Genomic DNA, 12,005 nt, shown 5'->3' with positions numbered 1-12,005 from the left:
GACCTGGGTTCTGATACCGATTTCTTACAAGAGACTTGAGGAAGGACAGCATCGGGAGGTCTGTAACTGGTGGGGACATGACAATCTCAGGGCCCCTGGTGAGCTTCCAGATACTGCCACCCAGCAAACACAGCATTTTCTTTTCTTTTCTTTTCTTTTCTTTTCTTTTCTTTGGTGAGGCAATTGGGGTTAAGTGACTTGCCCAGGGTCACACAGCCAGTAAGTGTCAAGTGCCTCAGGCTGCATTTGAACTCAGGTCCTCCTGAATCCAGGGCCAGTGCTCTACCACTGTGCCACCTAGCTGCCCCTTTTTTTTTTGGTTTAAAAAAGTCTTTATTTTACAAAGTTAAAAACAAATAATTTTACAAGCATTTTAAATACCGGCTTATAATACCTGAGACATATTTAAAGTACTGAAAATTGAATCTTCCATAAGCTTGTTAAAATGCAAGGCTACTGATACTTCAGTTAGTAACCAGTTTCATTCCCTCTAGTATAGTAGGGATTTCAATCTAAATCGAAAACAGCATTTTCATGTGAGGTGTAGGGCAGGTTGCCAAAAATTCTCCCTTGTCCTTCTTGGCACACTCTCCTTATCCCATTCCACCCACCTGTTTAATTGAAAGCCAGGAAGTTATCTAGGGTCTGCCATAAACAATTTTAAATAGACCCTATTTAAAATGAGCTGTACAAAGGTAGACACAAAGTTAAATAGAATCAGGGTTCTTAACCTGTGACCCCCGCCCCCCCCCCCGCTTGTCTTTTTTTTTTTTAATACGTAACAACTAGTTTCAATATAATTGCTTTTCCTTGTAGTCTTCTGTATTTTCCGCATTTAAAAATATCATTCTGAGAAGAAGTCCATAGGCTTCACAAGACTATTGAAAGGATCCCATTACACAGAAGGTTAAGAACCCCTGTGAGAGTGAAAACTGTTAGGTAAATTTGTGTCCCCTCCTCTCTTTTCTCCTGCTGTCAGATAAAAACCCTCAGCTCAAAAAGTACTGCCAACCAAGTAAGTGCTAAATTATTGTTCTGAGTCACCCTGCCTTAACAGACTAAAAGAGAAAATGGTACTGACATTAAGGAAACATAAGCCTGAGGTACAGTAATCATTGTAAAGGTGTTTGGACTAATTATCCACACAGGAATACCCAAGTAAATGAAAAATGCTTAAGGTGCAAACCATAAAAGTTGGATGGACAACTCAAAGCTAAACAATCAATACATCTATCTAGGACAAACATTGCAAATGGACAACCAACTAGTTTGTGATTTTTGAGAGAATACCCACATCAATGAGATAACTGATTCTCCAAAGTATTAAGCTAATCTGCTTTAGCAGAGAGAGAATTCTAGCAAATGACAAGATAAAATTCATCTATATTTTCCTTCTTTCCAGGAGGTCTGTAATATACTCTCTCCCATATCAATAGCACTTCTCTTTCTCTTGCTCCTCATGCAACTAACCTTTTTCTTGTTCCTGGATTTTCTCATCAGTATAGTTTCTTAAATAATTCTACTCCCCTGCCCCTTTTGCATATTCTGTACATATTTCATATATTTAGTAAGTACTGATTAAATCTTGTATTAAATTTTAAATTGCATTAAATATTTGGTTTAATAGAGAGACTGGATATTTTATGGTGGGGTTTCATAATAAAAAACTGCAAAGCTAGTTAATTAGCAACCATCTCAAGGAATAAGTTGCCAGAGTACTTTGGCCTTATTTAGGTAATGGCATTCTTCTAAGATGCTCCCTAGAAAAGATCGAGGAAGACAAAAGTAAATGGGATGTACTTTGTCTAAAGCCTATGCCAGAGAGATTCTCTGAAATTTTAAAATTTATCCTCAAAAGTCTCTTCTTGGCAATGATTTTTTATCCCAATGTGTTACTTGGAACATTTTTTATTTGGATATTTTAAACATTTCTGCTATATAAGTTGATTCCATCTTTCTCTGCAGCATCTTTTGTGTAGGCCTAAAAAAGCTATTTATGTCGAGTTGGATTTGCCTATTTCCTTTGAGCACCTGTATACATTCTCACCACCAGCTGTTAGAAAATCCTAAAGCATTAAATAGTATAGCAATATTTGACAACTTGACATCAAAATTAAGTTAATCTTCTTTATGTGTTTGGCAGTATTCAATGCATTCATAAGTACATTAGTATAACTTTTTGTCCTCTTGCTTTCTTGGTGAGAAAATTTATGACATTTACTACATTCTTACCAACTAAAAAAAGTATATTCTGAGGAGCTGTCTACAACTCTCCAGTTCATAAGTATCCTCTTTCTGGGAGAAATGATTTGAAAAATGGATTACAGCTAGGTCCCAATTAGTGCAAATAATTAATCTTACCTGTGAAATGATCATATTATTTGATTATGTACTGCACATTTCCATTGGGCTGGAACCAATTGCCATATTTTACATAATTATAACTTCAGATGGTGCTGATTGGAATTCCACTTCACAGGATTCACTATTTGCACTAATCAGGACCCAGATGTATTTGGAATAAATGTTCCTTCACAAAATACGTTATACCAAATTCAAGCTCAACTGTTCCATTCCTTTATGGGTCATTTAATTCCACTCTGCTACATTGCCAGAAAAACTAAATCCTTAACCTTACTCAGTCATTCTACAAAAACACTCTTGTTTATAAGAAGGTCTTGGCAACAAAGCATGGATGAATACATGGAATACTATCTTGAGTAGATTGCCCAAGTGCAAACCCTGCTGACAAGAGGCCACTTGCATTGTGGCTTCATGAAGGGAATTAGGGAGACATTCAACCAACAGTTGGGTGTATAAAATATGCCACAGTTTAGGGTCTCACAAGTGCTGATAGTCACTAAGAAGAATGGGGTGAAGAATTCAGACAATCTCATCAAAAACACAGCTATCACTGACCTACTACCCACCCCTACGGTGTTCACAGTGCTCTAGATATCTCAGGAAGCAAACAGCCCAGCCCATTATGCAAGACTTCCCTAGGAATGAGCCTAACCATAATACAGGCTAAAACAAAACAGGGGCAGCTAGGTGGCGCAGTAGATAGAGCACCGGCCCTGGATTCAGGAGGACCTGAGTTCAAATCCAGTCTCAGACACTTAACACTTAACTAGCTGTGTGACCCTGGGCAAGTCACTTAACCCCAATTGCCTCACTAAAAAAAAAAAAAAAAAATTAGAGATATCAAAGGAATGTTTCATGCAAAAATGGGCAAGATAAAAGACAAAAATGGCCGGGACTTAGTAGAAAAGATTAATAGATGTCATAGATATACAGAAGAACTACACAAGAAGGATCTTAACCTCAGTGATAACCACAATGGTATTGTATGGTTAGTGCCATATGTCCTGGACGTTGAAGTCAAGTGTGCCTTAGGAAACATTGCTAACAATAAGGCTAATGGAGGTGACAGAATTCCAGCTGAACTATTTAAAGTCCTAAAAGATGATACTATTAAAGTGTTGCACTCAATATACCAGGAAATTTGGAAAACTCAACAGTGGTCACTGGGTTGGAAAAGGTCAGTTTATTTCCCATTCCTAAAGCAGGGCAATGCCAAAGAGTGTTCAAATTATAGAACAGTTGCATTCATTTCACATGCCAGCAAGGTTGTGCTTAAGATTTCACAAGCTAGTCTTCAGCAACATGTGAACCAAAAATTACCAAGTAGTACAGGCTGGTTTTCAAAGAGGCAAAGGAACTGGAGATCAAATTACCAACATTCACTGTATTATGGAGAAAGCAAAGGAGCTCCAGAAAAACATCTACTTTTGCTTTTCTGACTACACTAAAGCCTTTGACTTTGTGGATCACAATGTCGTTTGTTATTGTATAAATTGTTCTTCTACAAATGGTGCGTTAAGAGGAAATAATGAACCCTGGAAATGTTAAGCCTGGAGAAGAGATGCCTTAGAAGAAATATCATAGTTATGATCTACAGAAGGTTGCCCCACCTTCCAAAGTACTGTCAAAACCAGATAAAAATGTAATGTGGAACTGTTTAACAAAATAAATAAAAATATAATACAACATAGATAATGTTGATTTGTGGTTTTCTAAGCAGGTATCCTTTTGAATGGTTTGGTGCCCCCATTTCTATTTGAGTTTAACACAACTGATGTAAAAGAGAAAGCAAGCTTTCTCTGCATACCTTTGGAGGGCAGAACTAGGACTAACAGGCAAAATGATAGGGAGGCAGATTTCAGCTCAGGATACATAACTTTTTAATATTTGGAACAGTCCAAAAATGTAGTGGACTATCCTATGAGGTTGTGAGTTCCTCATTAGTATGTAATGTGACATAGAGAAAAGAGTACTGGATTTTGGGAGCAAAAGAAATTTGGAGTAGATTCTTCCTCTGTAATTTACTAGGTAGGCAACCTTGGTCAAGTCACTTGATTTCTCTGTCCCTGAGTCACTTCATCTGTCAAATATCCTATGGATATGAAGCAAGGATCAAATAACACAATATACATAAAGCATTTTGCAAACCTTAAAGCATTTTATACACATCATCTATTATTCTTGTGTGGAGCTTAGAATCCAACTCTCAGATTCTCTCATTCTAAAGCTACTCTATATAGCTGCCTCCTACACCCTTTGAGAGCCTCGTGGGAGATCACACATAGCTTTATTGTTAGGCTAAAATTCCAGTGATCCTGAATGACAACAAACAGAACAAGTAAGGCTTACTGGGATGCTGAAGGGGACTCAGGGACAGCCTGCCTCTGGTATCCCCAGACTGCATAGGGTTTTTTTCTTTCTCAAGCTGTTTGCTTTCCTCCTGATGTTTACCCACAGAATTCTGTTCTTACAATTGCAAGTAGAAAGGCCACAGTTCCATTTCTGACCTTCTCTCTGAAAATCAGTGTTAAGAAGGGAAGGCAACAATTCCACATGGAAACACCCCCTGGCGGGAGCCTTTGGGTCTGAGTCAAAGAAAAACGGTTCAGAACAACACAGGTCTTCATTTCTAAGAAAGGAAACAGTTATAAAACCCAAGACTACTGATGACTATTCACAAAGGCACAGATGTAGGGAGCAGAGTGATTTTGGTTGCAGGGAACATGACAAAATTTTGTAATCACTTGAAGGTTGCATATATGGGTCATCCAAAAGCTTAAATAGCTAAAACGTGGTGCTTACAATTAGAAATACAAGGTCCTCATCTATAGCACCTCGAAGGTTAAATATTTTACATTCAAAATTTCTAAAACCTTTTCCTACTCCTCAGGTAGCTGCTAGCAATTCCTAAGAGGAATCAGTTAAACAATGAAAATTATGGAAAACAGTTTTATATCTTTAGGAATTGAAAAATGAATCAATGGAATAAGGAACACTAAAAAGATGAGGTCACCTCTCCCTATTATGTCAAGGTGAAGAGGGGTATATATACATATATATACATACATATATACATACATGTGTGTGTATATATGTGTGTGTGTGTGTGTGTGTGTATGTGTATGTCTTTTCAAGCCTTCCCTTTTGGTTACAGAGATCATGGCATTCTGTCTGACGGAATATTCCTGACAGCTGGGATGAGTCAGATGCTATGTATGTCAGCTGTCTTTTTCAGACTGAATAGGAGTGATTCCAATATAGCACACTTCACTCAATCTGTCCGAACATGGATTCTTGGTATTTTGCTCTCTAAAGCAAATCCTTTACCTAGAAATAAACTTACCATTTACTCTGTGTGTAAATAACACAGTAAAATGTGTTATTCTGGCTTAAGTACTCAACCGTTTTTGGTCATGGACCCCTTTGGCAAAACCTATGGACCTCTTCTCAGAATGTTTTTTTAAAAACTTATGGGGCAGCTAGGTGGCGCAGTGGATAAAGCACCAGCCCTGGAGTCAGGAGTACCTGAGTTCAAATCTGGCCTCAGACACTTAACACTTACTAGCTGTGTGACCCTGGGCAAGTCACTTAACCCCAATTGCCTCAATAAAAAAAACAAAACAAAACAAAACCCCTTATAATGGAAAAAACCTTATAATGGAAGGAAATGCTTTGTCTCAGTTACTGTTCAGAGGTTTTCAGTCATATCTGACTCCCTATAACCCCATTTGGGGTTTTCTTGGGAAAGATACTGGAATGGTTTGCCATTTCCTTCTCCAGCTCATTTTACAGAAGAAACTGAAGCAAATGAGGTTAATTGACTTGCCCAAGATGACACAGCTAGTCAGTCTGAAGCCAGATTTGAACTCAAGAAGATGTTTTCCCAACTCCAGGGCCAGCACTCTATCTTCTTTGCCACTTTGCTGCCCCCACATTTCAGTAGATTAGTGAAAAAAGTAGATAGGAAGATATGAGAGAGAGACAGATATGAGCTATATACACACACATTTCCCTATTTCAGTTCAGACTCCTGAAATTTATACCCGGAGCCCTGGGGACAGGGGTCTGTGGACCCTAGGATAAGAATCTACATTCTAGTTAGTTTAGTTCTATTTTTTAATTTATTTAATTTATTTATTTTTGCAAGGCAATGAGGGTTAAGTGACTTGCCCAGGGTCACACAGCTAGGTCTAGTATCTGAGGCCGGATTTGAACCCAGGTTCTCCTGAACCCAGGGCCAGTGCTTTATCCACTGTGCCACCTAGCTGCCCATTAGTTTAGTTCTAGATCAGCTGGTACTCTTGAAATGTTTACACTTCTGTACATCTTACAGAAATAGCTCATATTTCTATGTCACCAAAATCATTCTAATAGTAATAATGTTTATATAACACTTTAGATTTTACCTCATTTTATACTCAGAATAATCCTAGGAGGTAAGTGCTATTATTATCCCCATTTTACAGATGAGGAAACAGAGGAAGAGAGAAGTTAAGTGACTTCCCTAAGGTAACACAGTATTTGAAGCAGAATTTGAACTTTCTGACTCCTATACACTACTATGTTAGCTATCTTTACATTACCCTCTAAGGTTTGCAAAGCACTTTCTATGTATTATTGCAATTGAGCTGCACAGGTAATATAGATATTGTTATCCACATTTTACAAATGAGGAAACCAAGGTTCCAAAAAGTTAAGAGACTTACCCAGGGTCTCATAGCTAGGAAGTGGCAGAGGCTAGATTCAAACCCAAGTGTCACCTCACTACAAAAAAAGTGTCCTTTCTCCCAGCAACCCTGTGGGTATAAATAGAGAGGTAACTTTCTCAGAATAGAGCATAGTAAAACTATCCTCAAAATCCTGAGAAAATCAGGAAGGAATAGTAAAGTTAGCAGAAGAATATAGCAATAGGTTTAAATTCTTTGATCACTCCTAAGATTCATGGATTAAAAAGAGAGGGAATAATATTAAACTTAATTTCTACTAAATGGGCATATCACACATATTAGTAAAATTAATAGTATCATAGAGTGTATATATACATATATGTATATATGTGTGTATATATGCACATGCATACATATATAATAATATCATAGCTGGAAAGGAACTTAAAGGGTCCAAGACTCTCATTTTACAGACAAAATAGAGGCCCAAAAAAGTGGACCACAAGCAAGTGACTTGCTCAATGTAACAAAGCCAGTCAGTGTTAAAAGCAGGATTTGCCAAAGATAAAATGGACAATTTTGATTACATAAATGTTTAAGTTGCAACAGCCAAACTAGTACAGCTAAAAATAGAAAGGGGGCTGGGGAGGGAATCTTTGCAGCACATTTCCCTGATAAGGGTCTCATTTCTAAGATATATAAGGAACTGACTCAAATCTGTAAAAAGAAGAATCATTCCCCAGTTGATAAATGTTTGAAGGGTCATCATAGGCGGTTTCTTAAGAAAGAAATCCAAGCTATCAATAATTATATGGAAAAGTATTGCAGTAATAAATAAAACTAGGAGCTGGTTTTATTGGGGGGTGGAGAACTCCACAAAATAGATTAAGTGTTGGTTCATTTGATTTTTAAAAATGAGACCAAATTACCAGTATCAAAAATGAAAAGGATGAATGCACCATCAATTTAGATGAAATTAGAGCAATTATTAGGAGTTATTTTGCCCAATTATATGCCAATAAATCTGATTATCTTAGTGAATGGATGAATATTTACAAAAATATAAATTGCCCTGATTAACAGAAGAAATAGAATATTTATCTTAGAAAAAGAAATTGAACAAGACACCAATGAGTTCCCTAAGGAAAAAAAATCTCCAGCACCAGATAGATTCACAAGTGAATTCTACCAAATATTTAAAGAATAATTAATTCCAATACTATATACACTATTTAGAAAAAGAGGTAAAGGAGTCCTACCAAATACCTTTTTCATGATTCTGACACCTAAACTAGGAAGAACAAAAACAAAAGAAACTATAGACCAGTTTGCCTAATGAATATTGATGCAAAAATTTTAACTAAAGGAGATTACAGCAATATATCACAAAGACCATATACTGTAACCAGGAGGGATTTATACCAGGAATGCTGAACTGGTCCAATATTAGAAAAATTATTGGCATAATTGGCCATATGAATAACAAAACTAACAAAAATTATATGATTATCTCAGTAGGTACAAAGGCTTTTGACAAAATACACTCCTTCCTTTTAAAAACAGTAAAAAGCACAGGAATAGATGGAGCTTTCCTTAAAATGATAAGTATTTATCAATCTAAAACCATAAGCAGGCACTATCTGTAATGGGGATACGCTAGAAGTCATTCCAAAGATCAGGAATGAAGCAAGGATGTCCATTATCACCAATGTTACTCAATATTGTACTAGAGATGCTTGCTGTAGCAATAACAAAAGGAATTTGAAAGAATTAGAATAGGCGATAAAGAAACAAAATTATCACTCTCTGCAGATGATATGGTGGTATATTTAGAGAATCAACTAAAAAATTAATTGAACAACTTTAGCAAGGTTACTGGATATAAAATAAACCCACATAAATCATTAGCATTCCTAAATATTACCAACAAAATCTGGTAGCAAGGGATAAAAATGAAAATTCCCTTTAAAATAACTGTAGACAATATAAAATGCTTAGGAATCTACCTGCCAAGATAAACCAAGGAACTATATGAACACAGTTATAAAATAATTTTCACACAAATAAAGGCAGATCTAAACAATTGGAGCAATGTTAATTGCTAAGCCAATATAATAAAAATGACAATTTTACATAAATTACATATTCAGTGCCATACCAATTAAACTAACAAAAAATTATTTTGTAGAACTAGAAAAAATAACAAAATTCATCTGGAAGAACAAAAGATCAAGAATATCAAGGGAATACGTGGGAAAAAATGTGAAAGGAGATGTCCTAGTAGTATTAGATCTCAAATTGTATTATAAAACAATTATCATCAAAACAATCTGGTACTGGCTCAGTGGAATAGATTAAGTACACAATACAGAGTAGCAAATGACCACAGCAATCTAGTATTTGACAAACCCAAAGACTCCAGCTTTTGGGACAAAAATTCACTATTTGACAAAAATTTCTATAAAAACTAGAAAGCAGTTTGGCAGAAACTTGTTATAGACCAATACCTCATACCATATATGAAGATAAGGGCAAAATAAGTACATGATTTAGGCATAACAGGTAATATCATAAGCAAATTAGAGGAGCAGGGAAAATTTTACCTCTCAGATCTATGGATAATGGAAGAATCTACAACCAAATGAGAGAGGATAACAGGAAGTAAAATTGATCATTTTAATTACAGTAAATTAAAAGTGTTTTGCACAAACAAAACAAAAGAAAACGGGGAAATTTTTTTTACAGCAAATTTCTCTGATATAGGCCTCACTTAAATATATAGGAAATTGTGACAAATTTACAAAAATATGAGTCATGCCTAATTGATACATGGTCAAAGGATATGAACAGGCAGTTTTCAGGCAAAGAAATTAAAGCTATCTTACAGTCATATGAAAAAATTATCTAAATCACTACTGATTGGAGAAATGCAAATTAAAACAACTCTGAGGTGCCACCTTACACCTATCAGATTAACTAATATAACAGAAAAGGAAAAAATGACAAATGGTGGAGGGGATGCAGAAAAATTGAGATACTAATGCCCTGTTTTTGGACCTGTAAACTAGTCCAACCATTCTGAGAGTGCAATTTGGATCTACGCCCAAAGGACTATAAAACTGCATATCCTTTGACCTAGCAATACTACTAAGTCAGTTTCCCAAAGAGATCATAGAAAAGGGAAAATGAATGCATAATTGTTTTCACTTTATTTTGCTTGCATTTTTTTGCAACATGCAAATATGGAAATATTTTTCTCATGATTTCATATGTATAATTGATATTGAATTTCTTTTCTTCTCCCTGAGTGGAGGAGAAGTGGGAGTGAAGGAGAGAATTCTGAATTCAAAATTTTTAAAAATAAATAGAGGGTCTTTACATGTAACGGAAAAATAAAATACCTTATATGTAATAAATAAATAAATAAATAGAGGGGGCAGCTAGGTGGTGCAGTGGATAAAGCACGGCCCTGGATTCAGGAGGAACTGAGTTCAAATCCAGCCTCAGACACTTGACACTTACTAGCTGTGTGACCCTGGGCAAGTCACTTACCCCTCATTTCCCAGCCCCCCCCCAAATAATAATAATAATAAATAGAAATTTATAACAAAAAGTGTCACAAATCACTGATAATGAGCGAAATGCAAATTAAAACAACTCTGAGGCAGCTAGGTGATGCAGTAAATAGGACACTAGGCCTGGAATAAGGAAGATCTGAGTTCAAATCTAGACTCAGACAGTTACTAGCCATGTGATCCTGGGCAACTCACTCAACTTGTTTGCCTCATTTTCCCCAGCTGTAAAATAGGGATCATAATAGCTGCTATCTCCCAGGGTTATCATTAGAATCAAATGAGATAATATTTGTAGTGTTTAGCACAGTGCCTGGCATTTAATAGGCGCTATATAAATGTATATTCCCTTCTGAGTTTCTATTTTATGCCTGTCAGATTGGCAAAGTTGACAGCAAAAGAAAATGACATTTCTAAGAGGGGCTTTGGGAAACCAGGCACATTAATGCTTATTGTAGAGCTGTCCTAGCCATTCTAGAAAGCAATTTTCTAGTGTGTCTCCAAAAGACGTGAGATTTGGTTTAGTTCATACCCTTTGACCCAATACTAATCTGATTCCTGTACTAATCCTATGCCTCAAAGTGCGAGTAAGTGCACAGAGCTTAAACTGAGCTTCTTTGACCCTGGGACCAGAATTCTTGCCACTATACTATGGAAGCTAGTGGCATAGTACTTAGAGCCCTGAGCCTGGAGTCAGGAAGACCCAAGTTCAAATCCAGTTTCAGACACTTACCAGCTTTGAACCCTGAACAAGTCATTTAACCTCTTTCTGCCTCAGTTTCCCCATCTGTAAAATGGGGGTGGTCATAACACCTACCTCCCAAGGTTGTTGTGAGGGCCAAATGAGATTAAAAATAGAAAGCACTTAGAACAGTGCCTGGCACATAAGCACCATATAAACATTAATTATTATTATTACTCTACTATGCTATCTCTCCATTGGAACTCCCCCCTAATCACCACCAGAGAGACAGAGAAAAGAGGAGCCCTGTGTTTTTCCTCTGTAGAATAAGTAATCCTATTTTAAGTAGCCTCTCATCAATGTAGATTATTCAAATTCCTATATTTGGATCATCACCATTCCAGTTTGCTTTTCAAGGGTAAACATGAAGACAAACACGTTTTCCAGACAGAGAAGAACCAAGTTCCTTTGCCCCTTCCCTCAATTCTCCAAGATTAACTGTGGAGAAAATAGTTGCTCAGTCCTGGTTGCAAAGACATTTCTTCAGCTTTCAAGGTAATATATCGTTTAGTGTATAAAGTCTGTTGTCAGCTCTTGGGTGGGTGCAGTTAACTCTCCTGTAGATGCCGTAGCCCTTTGTTGGCCAAGTGGAGAGGAGAGTTTACTTTGTTATCCTTCTGTGGCTTCAGGTTTATGAATATAAATTTTTTCTACCCCAAA

The 12,005-nt window shown here is 36.5% G+C and overlaps 1 protein-coding gene across 5 annotated transcripts in view; it reads right to left on the bottom strand.

Moving 5' to 3' along the window:
• Positions 1-12,005, bottom strand: part of CLIP4 (CAP-Gly domain containing linker protein family member 4) — a 117,784-nt gene that overhangs the window by 94,557 nt on the left and 11,222 nt on the right. For 4 of the 5 annotated variants that reach the window (XM_043982020.1, XM_043982021.1, XM_043982022.1 and 1 more), the window contains one exon: positions 7,071-7,160. The exons of the other annotated variant lie outside the window; for it this stretch is intronic. The gene's annotated coding sequence lies outside the window, so the exon portion shown is untranslated. The remainder of the gene's footprint in view (positions 1-7,070; positions 7,161-12,005) is intronic. 5 annotated transcript variants of the gene reach the window in all.

This window comes from Dromiciops gliroides, chromosome 2 (genome assembly GCF_019393635.1).
Source record: "Dromiciops gliroides isolate mDroGli1 chromosome 2, mDroGli1.pri, whole genome shotgun sequence".
Classification (NCBI taxonomy): Eukaryota; Metazoa; Chordata; class Mammalia; order Microbiotheria; family Microbiotheriidae; genus Dromiciops; species Dromiciops gliroides.
The sequence above is the reverse complement of the archived record's forward strand: the minus strand, read 5'-3'. Positions and strand labels throughout refer to the sequence as shown.